This window comes from Mustela lutreola, chromosome 10 (assembly GCF_030435805.1).
Source record: "Mustela lutreola isolate mMusLut2 chromosome 10, mMusLut2.pri, whole genome shotgun sequence".
NCBI lineage: Eukaryota > Metazoa > Chordata > Mammalia > Carnivora > Mustelidae > Mustela > Mustela lutreola.
The window spans coordinates 114,516,009-114,533,221 of record NC_081299.1 but is presented as its reverse complement, the minus strand read 5'-3'; the positions used below and the strand labels follow the sequence as shown (position 1 = coordinate 114,533,221).

General features: G+C 47.4%; 1 long non-coding RNA gene across 1 annotated transcript; it reads right to left on the bottom strand.

Annotated features, from left to right (window-relative positions):
* Positions 1–5,111: 5,111 nt before the first annotated feature.
* On the bottom strand, positions 5,112–10,631 carry LOC131810124 (uncharacterized). The gene is made up of 4 exons (XR_009345424.1): positions 10,526–10,631; positions 7,300–7,543; positions 5,819–5,961; positions 5,112–5,736 (listed from the first exon to the last, which is right to left on the bottom strand). It is a non-coding gene; the product is annotated as an uncharacterized LOC131810124 (long non-coding RNA).
* Between the last annotated feature and the right edge of the window lie 6,582 nt (positions 10,632–17,213).

The window sequence follows — 17,213 nt, the reverse complement described above, 5'->3', positions numbered from 1 at the left end:
TTTAGTTGTTGAGTGAGAAATGAAGCAAATAAATACACATACATATCAGGGGTTGATGTGGGTTAGGAAGGAAAATAAGCTGAGTGAGTGGACATGGGGTGTGGGGATTAGGGGAGCAGGTTGGTATTTTCTATGGGACTGTGTCAGGGAAGTCTCCCTCATTTGAGGAAAGACCTGGAGGAAATTAAGGAACAAGCAGTTGTGCTGTTTCAGAAGAGCATCCAACACAAAGCAAACAGTAAGCCCAAGGTGGGAGCACATCTGGTGTGTTTAAAGAATGACACAGCGACCAATAATGCTGGGCAAAAAATGAGCAAGACGGCAAGTGGTAGGAGGTAGGTAAGGAAGGTAGTGGGGTCAGATCACATAAAGTCTTGAAGGCCATTGTAAAGATTTGCCTTTAAATTTGTGCCAGCTGAGAAGAGCTTGGATGGTTTTGAAGAGGCTTGACTTGATTTTGATTAGAAAAGGATCGGGGCGCCTGGGTGGCTCAGTGGGTTAAGCCTCTGCCTTCAGCTCAGTTCATGGTCTTGGGGTCCTGGCATCAAGCCCCGCATTGGGCTCTCTGCTCATCAGGGAGCCTGATTCTCCCTTTCCCACTGCCTGCCTCTCTGCCTACATGGATCTCTCTCTCGCTCTGTCAAATAAATAAATAAAATCTTAAAGAGAAAAGAAAAGAATCACTCAGGCTGCTGTGTGCAGAACGGACTTGCGGGGTTGTGGGGTGGGGATGCTTCTTGCATTAATGTAGACTGAGATTTCTATACTGCTGACATTTCGGGCCACATTAATTTTTGTTATGGGGAGCTGTCCTGTGCACTGACCACTAGATCGCAGGAGCGCCCTTTCCCACTCTCAAGTTGTGACAACGAAAAGTGTGTCCAGACCCTGTCAAAATCCCCTGCGGAGGAGCAGGTACACAAAACTCTCCTGGTTGAGGACCACTGATCTGGGTGAGAAGGGGTATTGGCCCAGACCAGAGCAGTAGATGCAGGGGTGGGGAGAAGGGGGGAGATTCTGGGTGTATATTGAAGACAAAACACGCAGGATTTGTAAATATATTAAGGGTGGAGTGTGCGGAAAAGACAAGAGTTGGGATGATTTTACAATTTTGGGAGCCTGAGGCCCTGGAACAGTGACGTTACCACTTGGTAAGATGGGAAAGATGACGGGAGAAGCAAGTTTGATGGGCAACAGGTGTTTGGTTCTGGAGATGGTCGTTGCATCCACATGGGGATGCCCAACCAGCAGCTGAACACACGAGTCTGCCATTCATGGGTGAGACCCAGGCTGGAGGCACAAATATGAACACCGTTAGGACATAGGGTTCAAGCCCTGAGAAGAAGTGGGCTTACCTACGCAGTGAGTATGGACAGAGGTGTGTTTGGCAACATGATAAGGCAGCTTCATGATATCTGTCCCCTGGTATTTGTCCTGTGAGTATGGATGGGAGTGTGTATGGGACTTAGGACTTGCTTTTAACCAGTAGAATTTGGCAAGGTAAGAAGATGTCACTATTATGATCTCATTATATTAAATCAGACTGTTTTACTGATTGGAGTGAGAGGCTGTCCTGGACTTGAAGAAGCAAAGAGCCAAATTCAGAATCACCTGTGGAGAGAGTTATATGGCAGGAAACTGCAAGCAGCCTCTGGGGGCTGAGGATGGTTTACAGTTAATAGCCTGGAGAATCTCTCTGGCCCACCCCAGCATGGGCTGCCCCCCAAATCACACAGCTACAAGGAAATGAGTTCTTCCAACAACCCGAGTGAGTTTGGAAGCAGAGCCTTCCCTAGTGGAACCTGCAGGTGAGAACACAGCTTGGTGGGCTCCTTCTCTCCTCCTTTGAGTGAGACCCAGAGCCGAGGACCCTGGTTAAGCTGTTTCTGGCCTCCTGACAGCTAGAGATGGTAGGATAGTAAACTCAGCTGTTTAAAGTTACTAAACTTGTTATTATTTGTTATGAAGTAACTATTAAAAACAAAACAAGAGGCCCAAAATGGAGTTGCTTATGCTAAGCCCCATGTCCCCCAAACCAGACTTAATTATGATTTCAGCTGTCCCAGAAATGGAATCTGAGCCCAGGCAAGCAGACACCACCTGATCCCCACTCCCTCGGACCCCTGCCATCCCCAGAAGCCAAGTCACCTGGCCATAACCAACCTGCCTTGTTTGCCTGACGTGACTTCCTTGCTCCTCCTCTCTTCTGCCTATAAAAGTCTTTCGTTTTGTACTGCTCCTCCGAGCTCCTTTCAGTCTGCAAGCAGGATGCTTCCCATTTCGTGAATCATTGAATAAAGCCAGTAGGTTCTTTAAAATGTACTCAGTTGAATTTTTTTTAACACAACAGAAAACTCAAGCAGAAGGTCCGAGTCCCTGAGCACAGGACTGATGTCTAAAGGTCAGGAAGCTCAAAAAAACCCAGCCAGGAAAGGAGCCATAATCACTGACCAGTGTGGAAGAGGAAGGGAGAGCCAACATCACGATGAAAAAGATAGAATATTTCCAGAGAAGTGGAGGAGGTTCTATGTCTATAGGACTGACAGGTTGATTCATTTAGATCTGAAAGTTAATCATTGGATCTGGCAACTTGGTGGTGATTAGCGATCTTGTAAAATATCTGTGTAGGTGTAGTCGTGGGACCAATGACTGTTAACAGTGTCTGATGTGCAAAAAAAAATTTCAGGGTTTGGATTCAAATGGGAGCAATGGATATAAAGAGCAGTGAGCAAGTCTGACTTCTGTTTTGGAGGTCAAATCAGTTGGTTTTGCTGATGGATTAGATACGAGAAAAGGGAAAGGGGGAATTTATCCCAGGGGCTGAGGCTTTAGCCAGTAGGAGGTGAGGATGCTGTTTACTAAGATGGGGAGACTGGGACAGGAGTAGGTGAGGAGGGAGCAGGATAGAAATCATGGTGAAAATAAGACTCCTGTTACATATTCATGGAGAAATATGCTGCAGGCAGCTGGCCATGTGATTCTCAGCTCCAAGGGCGGATTAGGATTAAAGACATTAACTTCAGAGCCTTCAGCTTCTACAAAGAACTTAAATCAATGATGCTGAATGGAATCAGCCAAAGCTGTGGTTTTAAAACTGGGGCTGGGAGGCAAGGAGTTTTGCTCCCAGGGCCGATTGAACAATATCTGGCGACATTTTTGGTGGTCACCACTTGGGGGGGGGGTGCTTCTGGCATCTAGTGGCTAGAGACCAGAGATGCTGCTAACTGTCCTGCAGGGCACAGGACAGCCCCACAGCAGAGAATCACCCACCAGGTATTAATAGTGCTAGGTTGTGAAAGCCTGATTGAGGGAGAGAGAGAAAGAGAGAGAGAGCGAACGCATAGCTACAGAAGACCCAGAATCAAGCTCTTCAAAGGGGCAGAGATGAAATAGAGAAGCAAATTGAGAATACAGGTCCAGGATGGTAGGAAGAGAAACCATGTGATTAAGAGGGCACTAAGGAAGCGGGAACCTAGAGACACCGAGTACATCCACGTTTGCTACTGATAGGCGTTTATGGTGCATGGACCGCCTATGAGAATTCACACACCTTGCACATTTTTAAGTGGACATCTGAAACTTTTTAATCATAAACTTTTCATCACAATATATGTATATTTTATTAACTAGGTGTTGAAAATATTAAACATTTAAAAAATGAGATAGAGGGCACCTGGGTGGCTCAGTCACTAAGCAGCTGCCTTTGGCTCAGGTCATGATCCCAGGGGCCTGGGATGAAGGCCCACATTCCTGATCAGCAGGAAGCCTGCTTCTCCCTCCCCCGCTCTCCCTACTTGTGTTCTCTGTGTGTGTGTGTGTGTCTCTCTCTACCAAATAAATAAATAATTCTTGAAAAAGAAAATGAGAAAGAAAAGGATCGACTTCATTGGAATAACATTTGCCTGCTACAAGTTGATTTTTTTAAAGGCAGAACAGTCTCATTTTCTGTTATTTTATTTCCCAAACCATACTAGAATGGAATGAAACCATTAAAATCCTTACTTGTGCTTTTCCCTATTATGTCCCTAAAAATATGTAGTTTAATTTAAATATGAAGGAATGAGTGTCACTAACCAAAACTGATTGTTATTCTGAGCACTTCCAACATCTGCCCTAATCCCCTTTCCGATGTTAACCTTTACCCTTAATAAGGAGAGGAAGCTCTAAAGGTGGAGCCCCAGTACTGCCCACAGAAGGGCATTATTTGAAACAAAACTGGTATTTCAACTTTGGTATCAGCCCAAGTCCTACACTCTAATAAGATCTGAGAGGAGTGTCTTGATCTTCCAGGAAGGAGAGGAGTATCCTGATATCAGACCCAAGAATGGGCATATCACCTATCCTACAGAGTACACATGGAGTTTGGATCTGGAAATGGACTCCCTTAAAATGACCTGCACATAAGGATTCTTTATAGAGATTTTTTCAACTACCCTTGGGGACATGGTACCCTACACCCACAGGTGTAGACAAATATTTTACAAGCTATGCTGGGAATGAGGTGGGGAGAGAAATATGGAGGTTGTTATAGGAAGGTAGAAGGTTAAAGGAAGTCTTTGTTTTGTGTTTTTTCCTTTTGTTTTTAAGAAAAAGGTCATTTGTCTTCTGACTGGAAGGATCCATTGGAACAAGAACTTGATATTGGCCCTGGGAGTGGAGTCCTGGAGAGGGCTGGAAGGAACAAATCCCAGGCACAAGGAAGAACAAACCCTAGCTGGGGATGTCTGCTCTTCTCAATAAACCTGCTCTGTCTTCAACTCTTTCTGTGTTTCTTGTACATTTCTCCAATTACCATGTAAATTCCATGATGCCAGGGACTTTTTTGTGTCGTTCGCCACAGATTTACAAACACTCAGGGCAGTGTGTAGCACACAGTAGGTACTGACTAAATATTTGTTGAGTAAATGTCTAAAAACAAATTAAAAATGGATACAAATGTAGGTGTAGATTTGATTGGGTGGTGGTAAGATAAGGGAATTCCTGCACAAAGGGCTTTTATTTTCTTGAAGTGTGACACTAGTGATGAAGTTTTGGAACACAGGTGAGGTTTGGTGGGGTGAGGTCCAGAGCCGATGACCAAGAAAGGATTCTTGAGACGTCTTAGGTGCTAATGGTGGTTTTATTAAAACACAGGGACAGGACCCAAGGGCAGAAAGAGCTGCTCAGACAGAGGCATGGTTGACTGGGAGCTGAGGAAGGTGAGGACAAAGGGGGTGTCCAGAAGGACTGTCATATGCTAAAGAAGAATTTCAGGATAAGGGAGACCTGGTTATTGTCAAGTCAAGGCTGTTTTTGCCTCTAATGAGGGAAAGCATGAAGACAGTCAGGAGTTTCCTGGAGATATGTTACATTCCTTCTATCACACATCCTTGTCAGTGGGATTTGGGCTTAGAAGAAATTCAGTTTTATTACACTTCCCTCCCCCTTAGCCTCCCTCAATTTTATGGAGGGGAGGGTGATGTTAGGGCTTCCGGAAACTGAGGTATGGGTCTCTGGAAGTCAGGCTATTGATGAGAAAGCTTCTTCCTTCCTTGTAAGTCACTAGGACATTCGTAGATGGAGGGATACTCCTGTCCTGCAGGACTGGGATCTCTATCAGTTAAGCATCGTTTTTCCTTTAGGGCAGCCAGGAGTGCATGAGGAATGTTACACATATGGCATGGGGAGAGGGTGTAGGGTGCCAGTTTCTGCTTTGTCCTAAGCTTGCCTTCTGCTCCCTCATCCCTAGGACAGGAGCTGGGAGTGAGGTGACATAGTTCAGAAGAGGTAGGGGTAGGGATTGTTGAGGCAAGTCTTGAAGGAGGGAAAGCAAACTCACCGGAGAGACAAGGGAGTTTGAAGCCAGGGTTGAGTATCCACTGGAGAATTGTGGTCAAGTGTTTTAAAGTACAGCAGGTTGGCTCAGCTGTATGATTCCTTCCTGGTTTCTGGTGCATGCCGCTGGCATTGGTAGAATCATTTCTAAAGAAACAAAGCAAAAGAGGATAAGCCATTCTTTCACAAACGATGATGAATCAAGTTTTGAACATGCTGGGTTTTGAGGCATAGGTGGAACATCAGTGAAATAGCATGAGTAGGTAGTCAGTTACACGGGCCTGGTGGGTAGGAAAGAAACAGATGGTCGTGTATCAGTGGGAGAGATGTTGGCTAGGGAATGGGAGCTGAAACCAAGGGCACAGTTGATATCACTACAAGAGAGGGTAGCTTGGAAGAGAAAGGTTAACTGAACCCCCGGGGAAACCCTGATGGGAATGTCACATGCATTTCTCAGGCATGCCAATGTTGACACAGATTACTGTAACTCCTGGGGGCCAGAAGTCATGTCTTTGAGATTCAATCATTCTCTGCCTCTGGCATAGCGTGGGCCACATTGAAGGTAATTCTAAAATTCATTCCGATTTGATTTCATTGCACTTTTCATTTACCAGAATCTTGTCATGGTTTGCTAGTGTATCATTTTCTCGAAAAGATTAAATAAGGACCATTTTACAAATATGAGATGAATGCCTGAAGGGATTTTGTTTAATTCATTCATTAGCTCGGGAACCACTAAGATGTTACCACCACTTCAAGCAAGAATCTCAAGGCAGACACATATACAATCAGTAATACTTAAACGAATTTGCTTTGATAGATGCAAATAGATATGCAAATAGAATGCAAATGGATGCAAAACTGCCTTCTACCAAAGGAAAGGGGGTCAACTGTACTTCCAGTGGACAAAATTCATTTACATATAGCTAGACAAGATCATCTGCATCCACATCAATTATGTACAATCTATAGAGTTGCAAAATAGCTCAAAGACAAGAAAGGCACAGAATATCCCATAGAATTGGTCAGCCCAGAAGGGTACATGAGACAACACCTGTTTTCCCTTGGAAGACACTATAATCTTTTAGGTTCATTTCAATGTCTTTCGTGATTTTGCCTATGCTTTAAAAGAAAAAAAAGTTACCCTTATCATTCTTATTAGTTTGAAAAAAACTAATAAAATACTAGTCTGTTATAAAATACACATGGAAGAATGTTCTGGCACTATCATACCCAATTTGGGGTACTAACTGATTAGGAAGATGAGGCAGAATTTGGGAGCCTGTAGGATGAGTCTGTTTCCGGTTGGAATGGGAAACATTTAAGAATCAAACTAAATGATCTCAAATCCACTCTGGAATGAAACAGGTTATAAGGAAAATACAGAAGATGTTGAAATGTACCTGTTGGCTCATTGTGAGCTTTCCTGGTCGAATGGAGACCTCTACCATGATGCTTGTCCTCCATGTCCCACCCGTCCCATACCTGCTATCCTGGCACCAAAGGGCCACCAGACTTTAGGCTCAGTCTGCAGTTCCAAATGGAAACCCTCTGTTCCCACAGTAGTGGACAGGATGACTCTGGTTGCTGGTGGAAGCGTCAGCTGCTTTAGTCCAACAGTTCAAGAGAGGATCAGAAGAGCATAAGGACGATATTGGAAAAAAATGCTCGGGCGAATTTCCAGAACACAGTATTTCTCTTTGCAATTTTTGAGTGTTCTGTAGCCAACCTGCCAAAAAAAATGTGAAAACTATAAATAGAGAGGAGTGGGAAGGAGAAATGAGGACCTGTCACAGTGCCAGCGAAAATAGGGAACTGAGAATTTTCCAGAGATTCAGAGTCAAAGGAGGTTAATATTTACTTAGAAAAGAAGTCGTGGGCACAAGTTCTAGGATGAAATGAAGGCAAGAGAGGGAAGTTAGGGAATCGATAGAGAGAGAGAGACTTGAAGATAAAAAAAAGTCAACTTAAAGTCTCATTCCTCATTAAGGAAAGTACAGATCAGAGAAGAGGGGAGAGACTGGGATATAGTTGATCGCCGATTGTGTCTGGCTCTGATTAGAAGCTTTGTATCCACTTTTTAATTTCATCTTCCAGCCTGTTTCCTGGATTCCAGCTTCTAATTCCTATGAAATAGGTACCATCACCAAAGACGAGAGTCAAACATGTAACAGTAGTCAAATCTTTAACAGCGCGGACAACTAACTAACCAAAAGCTGGCCTGGGGACCCCTGCAGAGTCAAGTGTTACACGCCCAGTGCCTGGATCGCGAGGCCGTGGTAGGGATCTTAGGAAGGGTTCAGGGTAGGGAGACACACCGCAGGTTCTGGCCAGAGGCTAGTCACCAAACTTTGTGTGGCTGAAGGGGTGTGTACCAGCTGAGTGTCAGCTCCCAGATGAAACTGAGGGAAATGTCCTTTGGGAAGGTTTCCGCTGACTCTCTGCCTTTCCTTCGTCCTCCCCAGGGTGTTCCATTAGCATTTGGGGTCTGGGGTCTTGCCTGTTGCTCCTGGCTTTGGTGGGCCACGCCACTGCCACAGCCAGGGCTCCACGTGGCAGTGAACTGTATGGGGTCTTGACTGTTCCCTCCTGACTCTCGGAAGGAGAACAGGTAGCAGGGATTTTCATTCTTTGTTGGCACCTACTCTCTTCAGCAACCCCAAGATCAGTACCCCAGGCTGCACAAGCTCAGGTTCATGTCTTTAACAAAGGCCGGCAATAATTTCAGAAAGGAATGACAATGAAGGCAAAAAACAGTTCAACTACTCGCTCATCTGGACTTCTAGGGCAGGTGGGGTTCCCAGACAACTTTGTTCTGTCGGTCTGGCACCCTTGCCCCCCCACTCGGTGCCTTGGTGATGAGTGTGGGCCTTGCTGTTTGCGCTGCCTGAATTTGCCCTTGTCGCTTATTAGCACTGTGGCCCTAAAAGTCTGAGAGGCTAAAAGTCATGCCTCTCAGAGCCAATCGGAATAGCTTATTAGACCTATTGATTCTGGCATGGTGGGCCTGTGCGGAAATCTCTCTTCTTCATCCCTCCTCCTTCTCAGTCTTCCCCTCCTCCACCTCTTCCTCCTCCTTCTTTGATGTGTAAACCAAGGTATTTGGGGAGCAGGGAATGATGTGATGTTTGGGATTTACTTTAAAATATATTCCAGACCTCCCCTCTCTCCCAAAAACAAAAATACAGGCACTTTGGGGGCAGTAGAAGGAGGAGGGCCTATGAAACAGTTGGGGAAGCAGAGTGATAAGTACTCGGAAGGGCCGGGATCCTTCTGCTCTACACATTTTGAGAATTTTCATAATAAGAGTAAACAAACAAAGACCAAATAATGAGGCTTTCATTCCCTATATCCAAATGACCACAACAGGGCATAGAATGCACTTTCATAGTTGCTCCCCTGGCAATTTATTCTGATTCTCCAAATAAGATCCAGCTCTCATCCTACCTGTCATAGTCTCTGGATATTGACTGCGAACGTTTTCCTAAACAAGGCCTTGCCAGGCCCACTGCTAGGGAATGTATTGTTTCAGATTCTGTACTCAGGTTTTAAAGATTTTTTTAATTTATTTATCAGAGAGAGAGTGGGGGAGAGAGTGAGCACAGGCAGACAGAATGGCAGGCAGAGGCAGAGGGAGAAACAGGCTCCCTGCTGAGCAAGGAGCCCGATGTGGGACTCGATCTGAGGATGCTGGTATCATGACCTGAGCCGAAGGCAGCTGCTTAACCAAGTGAGCCACCCAGGCATCCCTGTACTCACGTTTTTTAAAAAAAGTGACCAGTTTCCCGTTTGGAGTGACTCGAATGCAAGACTCACTGCAAGCCATTGTCTTGCTGTGTCCCATCCCTTTCTAAGGACTGCTCATGCTATCTCTGGGAGATCACAGCATTGGGAGGGGCAGCCCAGTCCTGGGCTATTACAGCAAAGCTGCAGCCTGAAGGGCGCACGTGAGATCTGTGGTTTGAGCTGTCAGAGTGTCATGGAGAAAAAAAAGAGAAATGAATCATCATTTGACCATGACATTCCCACTAAAGGGGAGGACAGTGGGAGAAAGAGCAAGGGAAGAGGAAAGAAAAATCTCAAAATAAATGTGGGGTGGACGGCAGGAGGAGGAGGGGGTCTCGGAAATTGGGGGCAGGTGTGGCTATCGAACCAACGCTAGCCACAAACACACGATTCCGCCCATTCTAGAGTGGACTGGACATAAACATGCTCGCACTTCTACTTGTCGGCTGCGTTTTGTCGGCCGGCCGGTAGCGAGGTGATTCTTTAAGAGCTCTGAGAACCCAAACTTGTGGCCGCCCCGCAGCTGAGCTGAAGTGGAGCTGGGAGCGGCCCAGACGACCCGAGGCTGCCAGCTGACCACCTTCCTCCCTACAGATCGCTGGAGCCAAGCTCAGCGGGGGAGAAGCCACGCTCGCGGGTGGGTGCAGGGGCTAAGGGCGGGAGCCGGGTTCCCACAGAGGCCTCCGCGCCCAGGCGGCTGCAGCGGCGGCACCCAGAGACAGGAGGCCTGACACCCGGACGCGCCCCCCTCTCTGGACAACCGGCCGCAGAAGTAAAGGGCCAGCATCCTGCCACGGCTATGCTTCCCCCGGGACAATCTCGGGAGAAGGTCCTGGAAGAGATTCGCAGGCCGATTTTCCGAGGGAAAGGGCGAGGTGGGGAGGGAGCGCCCCTGACCCTCCCCGCCCTCCCTTCTCCCCCTCACCGTGCATCAACAGCGTCGGGGCTGCCCTGCAGAAACGTAGGCGAGGTTGTAGTGTCGCCCTCCGCCGCATGGGGGCAGCATCACCTGCTGGCTCAACAGTAGGGCCTGCGCGCCTCTCTTGGCGGAGGCAGGCGCAGGCGGGCCTGCGGCGTCCTCTTTCATTGGCCGGGCGGGGGCGCTGCCATGTTGGAGGAAGCGGTGCCTTCTGTGTGGTGGAAACGCCGTGGCTTCACTGGTAGCGTCGGGGAGCGCAGCCTCCTACCTTTCCTCCTCGCTCGAGTGTCGGTGCTGAGAGGCGGCAGTCGGCGGGATGGAGAGAAGTAAGATGAACCTGCCCAAGGGGCCGGACTCGCTCTGCTTCGACAAGGACGAGTTCATGAAGGTGCATGCCTGGGCTCTGCTCCCCGGAGCCAGGCCCTGGGTGGCCTGCCCTCCTTGGCCCTCCGGGGCCTCTCCTCGGGCTTCTCCTGCGGGCTTCCTGGGCTGTCCCCGCCCCGGACGGGTCCTCAGCGGGGACCTCACTGCACTTCGCAGTGAGTCTCTTGGCCTCGGGTGGGCTAGGTGCAGCCTGGAGAAAGCACTCCTGTGAAATCGTGCACATTGAATGAAAAGGCCTGAAAGTTCAGGGCAAGTGGTTTTGAACTAAACGTAAAAGCCCCGGACGCGTAGGACCCGCCTCTGGTACCGTGTGGCACAGTCAGACCGCCGCTCCCCCGGCCTGACAGAAGCCTCCCAGTGCCTTGTGCCTAGAAGCTGAGCGACTGTGCGTTGAACACATCTCTGAATACACGTACTTACCAGGAATCGGGTCAAAAAGGCACTTAACCTAACGTTTATGCCTGACTTTCGTCTTAAGCTCCCGGAATGAGAAATCTGAAAGACTGTACTGTCGTTACTGGTTCTGGTCCAGTACTACAAAGCATACCAAGCTCCTTTTCTAAAGTTGCCCTACTTCTCTTGGTGAGGTCAGCCTGAAGCTGGCAGCAGATAACTGTAGGACATAAACTTACAGAATAGAAATTTAAACTGAAAAGACTTTACTGACAGGAAAGGTTCATCAGACATAGCCTTGAAAATGTCCCAAGGTTTGAATCAGAGCCAGGAGGAGCTTTATCTGTTTTCTGTATCCCTCTGGGTCTGTACTTAAACTATCAAAACGTATATGTTTAATTTCTAAGGATTGGGATTTAGTAGCTGGTTTCAGTGTTAAAAAGTTTTGGCTCTGTAGGTACCTAAAATTCTGAAAAGAGTTTGAATTTCTTACTTTTTTATGGCTTCAAGTCATAATATGTATTTTTCTTTTTTGGGTTAACCAGCTAGTTCCTTTTTGATACTTGCATTCAGATCACATCTCCCAAACTCTGGCTTTAAAAGTGCTTATGTCTGAATCCTCTGCGGTGTGGCCATATCATTTTTAATATGTAGGGATGCCTAGACGAAGGTATATTGTACTCTTGTTCTTGTATGGTGATGTTAAGCCACTGTAATAAAAGGTGTAAATTGAATGGAGTGTCTGAAGGAGCGCACAGCGTGAATTCTCGGATCCAGAAACCTTTTGTTAATGAAGGACACATGATGAGGAGAGAGGTCATTGGAAGAAGAAAAGGCACACACACAGACTTAAAGAACCTCAAAGCATGGAAGTCTCTTTAGCTTGTCTGTCTTTGGACTTAGTCAGGCTTTCTTTGGGCCTAACACTAGCATTTTCCTGCACTTCCTCGCCCCGCCATCTTTCTCACTCTGAGCTGACAGAATGCCTTTGGTCAAAGCAGCTTCGGAAAATAGAAATCTCAAAATAGCACTTCTAAAGTAGGACTTAGAGGTAGGAAGAGAGCAAACTGGGAAAGTGGCTAGAATGCCAGCAATTCCATATTCTTTCAAGGCTCTGACATTTCTGAATATAATGTACAATTTGTAGTGTTAATGAACGTGACCCCTTCATACATAGAAGGAAAATACATGGAACAGCTGTTCTGTGTAAAGTGGTATTGATCTTCTATGTGGGAGCTGGAGATAAAGGTTATATGCAATTTGTGTTTCCGTCAGAGAGATGTTTTGTTAAGTTACAGTTCCGAGGCAGAAATGAGTGGAGAGCTTGCTGTCGGGGTTGTATTTCTACATAGGTGTCTTGTTTGGCACATTTTGGAATGAGACTGAGATGGTAGAAAGGGAGATGTGGTGGGGCTGCGGGTTGCACCTTGGACACTGCATACATTGAGGGGTCCACGTTGATGCAGTCTTCACGGTAGAGCTGCAGTCAGGTTTACAGCAGGAAGTTGCATGGTCATATCTGTTGAGTTCGAGCTGACTGGTGGCAGGAGACTGTTTAAAAAGTCATGTTTATGAGATCTAATGAGAAATAGAAGGGGAAAGGTATGCAAAAGAGGTAGGTGATCAAAGTGCAGGAATGGCAGATGGGGAAGGGTCACCTGGGGCAGAGGCACTGGCAACATCATACTTTGTCGGCTTAGAAATATGAAAATCCTTTGGGTTGACAGCCAAATAATAGATGAGCAGGACATAAGGTATTGGTAGTAGGGGGAGAAAGTGGCATAACAGATAAATTAGACCATTTACATGGGTGTGCTACTGACATCACATGTAGCCTTCCTCTTCCATCTCAACATATGACTTCATCTCCAGTCGTACAGAAAAATTAGCAGCCATCCCACAGGACCTCCTCCATCCTGCTGATCATGATCCCATTCTTGTATTTGTCCCCTTCTCCTCCTCGCCTGGTACGGGGAGGGGCTCTCCTTCCTCCTCAGGTTCAGTCTCCACTCTGGCTCAGAGTCCATGCCCTCCCGCCCTTCCAGGAGCCTGCGAGGATCCTCTCCCCTTCACTCCTTCCCATCATGCGCTCCTGTTTGATTCTCTCCCACTTGACTGCCCCACCTCTAGGTATTGCCCTGTCACTGTCGCGCATCACAGCCAGTGCTCAGGGGTTGACTTGACTTTCCCACCTTCCACCCTTCAGGCCCTGTTGTTCCACTAAAGAGTTCTTACCAAAACTGTTTCTAAGTCAGCGCACCTGACCTTTCTCTGTCTCCTTACTCGTCATCGCAGTAGACCAAATGCTCTGCATTGCTTCCTGTCTTTCTTCTACCTCTCTGATGTGTCTCCTGTGCAAAATCATGCTCCTGGTAGCCACTGAATGCTAATTATGGGCTCAGCCCCGTGTTCCTTTCTTTCCCTAGATGACCTTTTGTGCAGCTTCATGACCACCTATCAGCAGGTCAGGCAGATTCCTGTCTCTGGCCCACACACCTCCGGAGCACCAGTTCTGTGTATCGGACTTGCTGACCTTTCTTCTCGGATGTGTCTGTGGCCCCTCAGACTCATCAGGTTCAAGACGGAATTCATGAGCACCTCCTCCACTGAAAACCACCTTTCTTATTCTATTGCCTCTCTCAGTAAACACTTCATCCGTTTAGCCTGGAGTCGGGAAACCAGAAGTCAACTCCTACTCTGTCACCTTTCCAAAATCTAGTCTGTCACACCAAGTCCTGTGGATTTCGCTTCCTAAACCTCTTGAGTCCATACACATCTTTCTATCTCTTCTCGTACCTTTGCAGTGCGCCCTTGCCATCACACCGTAGAAGCTTCTCACCCAGTCTCCATGCGCCTTCTTTGTCTTTCTGGCCCCTGGTCTACACTGCAGGCAAGCCACTCTTGTCAGAATGCGGATGTGATCTTGTATGTACCAGGTGACTGGTCAGTCCACCAGCTCTTGAAAAACCATTTTCCCACGCACTCGAACGTATTTCAAAGAGAATCAGTCCCCCATGGGGTAGTTTTCCTTGGTAGACAGTTTGTTTCTGTGCTGAGCCAGTCTGCCTCCTTCGAACTTTTCTGTGTCAGTTCCTCTCTGGAACCTGTGGCTTCGTTGGCACCCCGGGTAGGCACATGATGACCTTTTCCATGAGAAGTGAAGGCAGGAGCCCTCTGGACGGTGAATGTATGTACCCTCATGTTCCATAGGTAAAAGAACTGTGTGTGGGGGTGGGGGGGTAATCCTTGAGGCTCCTCCCTGTTCTAATTGGGTGAAATGGGAATTTTGAGACAGGCAGCAGGTCCTGTGTGTCCTTGTTTGCAGGGAGCATGCATTCTGATGGACAAAACGGAAAAGGGGAAGAATGAGCAGCTGCTCAGATCTGTTTGTACTGTGCTGGCTGATTAGCTGTGACCTGCAGATGTGGGTCCCATCCTCGGCTCTGCTCTCTGCCTGCTTATGTCTGACTTGGGGCAAATCACTCGCCTCCGGCCTTCTGTTTGCTTGTTAGTATAATGAGGTGGTGCTTATCTATGTGATCTTTGCCGGCTCCTCTGAAAAGACTCTAGTCCATCCTGGCTTGCAGATAAGGAAACTGAGGCCTGAGGTGTGATGACTTCCTTTAAAGCCACACAGCTAGTTGGGGCCAATCACAGGCCAGATCTCCTGACCCCCACGCATCAGTCATTAAGAATAGCCCAGAAGATGGCACAATGTCCGCATGCCTTGGCACCTGCATTTCACCAATAGGGCCACCTCTTACCTTAGAAGTTCCCACAGGGCTGGTGATCTGGATGCCTGGCCTGGAGTTTAGCTACGGTAAATAGGACCAGAGGGAAGTGATGGCTGTTTGAGGTGGACTTTGTTGACGGTGGCTGGAGATAGCAGCTGACAGAGGAGGAAGGGGGAAGAGTGACAGATGGCAGATAGATGCAGGCCTGCAGGTCAGCCACTGTTGCCCAGGGTCACCCATCCCCAGGAGCTGTCTTTGTATCACAGGAGCTGAGTGCTTACCCTGTGGGTTCTTAGTTCGATGTCACGTCTTGATGACAAGATTCCATACTCTTCCTCATCAGTTTGAGACAGACATCGTAATGAAATTGTAATTAGCCAAATATAGAATGTAAGCCTGGAACTCATTTTATAGAGATATTTTCTTATCTGAACTACTTTCCCTGATGATAGAGGAGTTGTGACGATGTAACATCAGATATAGTTTATCTGATTGGCACTTGTAAGAAGGGTTCCCGGCAAAAAAGAACAGTTTTTTTGTTGTTGTTGTTGTCCTCCCTTTTGATCTTTTCCATTCCTTTTTTTTTTTCCTTGTGAGCAGTCATCTGATTTATAAAAAGATGCAACAAAAAGTAAAATGGTACAAGATAATCAGTTTCAAAACATAAAAAAATGAGTGTCTTTAGCCATAGCTCAGAACAGAGGAACTGGGTAAGGAGAATTGCTTGTATGAACTGGCAACAGGAAAAGTTGGTAAAGGAGAGCTGAGGAACTCTATTAAGACATAGGAGTGAGGGGCTCCATCATCATCTGGCATTCGCTCAGTGTCGTCTATATGGTTAGAGATGTCCATGATGGTAACTCCAGCAATCTTCTGGGTCTGGGTCAGCTGATTCCACAGTGTAACACTCTGAATTACTTCCGTACTGAGCAGTCATCTGCATAGTTTGTCTTGTGTGTACGTGGTAATTGTTTGAATCTTGTCTCTTTCGCAATCCTTAGAGCCTCTTGATACTTTCACCCCGGTTTCTCAGTTTCAGCCACTACACAGTCAGTTGTACAACTGGTACAGTTGGCACACAGCCCGTCCGTACCTAACCCTGGCTTTGACCTTAATACTGACCCTAACCCTGACTGTAAACCTAACTCTGACCCAATCCGTGATCCTGAACAGAATCGTAACCGTAAAGCTAACCCTGATCCTGAACCTGCTCATGAAACACAACATAAACATAAAGCTGACCTTACCGTAACCATGAACCTAACCCTGACCCTGACCCTTCCCTGACACTAAACCTGTCCCAAACCTAACCCTGACCCTGACATGAACCTTTCCCCCCAACCAAAACTTGAACCGGACCCTAAATCTGACCATGACCCTGCCTGGACCTAAACCTAACCGTCAGCCTAACACTGAACCTGACCCTGACTGTGACCGTAACGTTAACCCTGACCCTACTGTGATCCTGACCCTAAACCTAACCATGAACCTAACCCTAACCCTGACCCCTACCCTAAGCCTTTCGCTAACCCTGACCCCAAAGAAGTCTAACCCCAACCCTGACCCTACGTCTTTCTTAACCCTAACCCTAACACTAAGCTGGTCTAAACCCAGCTCTGTTCCCTCCAGCGGGGACAACAGCTGCACCCAGGCCTCCCAGGGGCTGGGGGGAGGCTGTATGGGGGTCACTGGATGGGCACTGCATTGAGTGGAGTGTGAGCCTTGAGCAGCTTGGAGACCGGCGGCTCAGGGAGCTCTGGTGCAGCAGGAAGTTCGGTAAGGAGCCCCCAGGCAGTGGTGACCTCACTTCCCTGATGACAGAACCCAATGCAATTGGAACCCACGTATCACGGCACCCCATAACAGATAAAACCCCCTATGCAGATCATTTCTAGGCACATCCTAAAGGAAGCGACATGTTCTTCTACTGTACTGAAACCCAGAGGATACAGGGAGAAGTGAGCTCGCGCGCCAGACACATCCCCTCCCTGGCAGGTCATATCAGGTTTCCCCAACGCCGCAGTCCCTTTGGCTAATAAAATCAAAAGGTGACACCAGGGGGCTCAGAGTCAGAGAGTCCCACACCTTCTGATCTATGGGTGTAGCCCTAGGTCTCCTCCCTGTCTCTGGGTGTCTGTGTGTCTGTGTGTAAAGAGGACATGGCCATGCCATCTTGGGTGGAG